Genomic DNA, 1006 nt, shown 5'->3' on the forward strand with positions numbered 1-1006 from the left:
GCCGAGGAGGGGAAGAAAAATCTCCTTGTCCCCATAGCCATGGGAGGAATGCTGGTGCCCTGGTAGGCTGTGCCAACAGGGTGCATGCAATGCTCATGGCAGTGCTGGGTTGGCAGGGGCATCAGTGCCTCACTAGGGCAGAGATAGAACTATACAGCAGGTACCCTGTTCCCCACCAAATTTCCAAATTGGGGAAATTTGGGACCACATCAGTGCCAGAGCAGACGTGGGGTCAGCCCATGATGCAGACAGCAAACCTGCCTTGCTGGCCATCCCTTCAGCCTGCTGTGGATCTAGACCAGCACAGCACCTCTGGCTCCAGCCTCATGTCAGGGGTTACCCCATAACTCAGAGGTGAAATCCAGCGAGGGGAGGAACCGCCAGGCCACACACAGACAGGGAAAGCACAGGGCTGAGGCTGGAGAGGGCACTGGCCTGAAAACACCCAGGAGAGCTGTGGCAGGGAGGATGCAGCACCCCGCTCCTCTGCTGTCATGGTCACGGGTTTGCTCGGGCCGAAGCAGGATCCAGGCACAGGGTCCAACGTTTGCGCAGGCAGCGAAGCCAAAGCAGAGCTGGTCGTCACTGTCACCAGGGAGGGAGGCCCCTGAGCTGCCAGCCACAGAGTGAGCTCGTGCTGCACATGCAGGCATGGGTAGGGAGCTGGGCAGCGAACAGGCACTCGTGGGCATTGCAGGCTTCAGGCAAGGGGTGCCTGGTAGGAGTGAGCAGGCAAAAAGGAGTCCAGGAGAAAACTAGCCAAAGGGGAAGCCTGTGTCCACAGCCCTTGTCAGTCACTACCTCTTCCGTTGAGCAAATATACATAAAAACAATCCTTGAACACAAGAAGGGACATAAGACACGACTACTTTACAGAGAGGGCCTGGCACCTGGTGGGACCGGGCCACTGGAACGTGATTGTACAGGAGCTGCAGGTGGCACCATCCTGGGTCTGGGCTGGTCTCCCTTGGGGGCTGTGATCCAGTCCGTGTCCCCCAGCAGGGAG

The sequence above is a fragment of the Cinclus cinclus genome, chromosome 22 (assembly GCF_963662255.1).
Source record: "Cinclus cinclus chromosome 22, bCinCin1.1, whole genome shotgun sequence".
NCBI classification, from domain to species: Eukaryota; Metazoa; Chordata; class Aves; order Passeriformes; family Cinclidae; genus Cinclus; species Cinclus cinclus.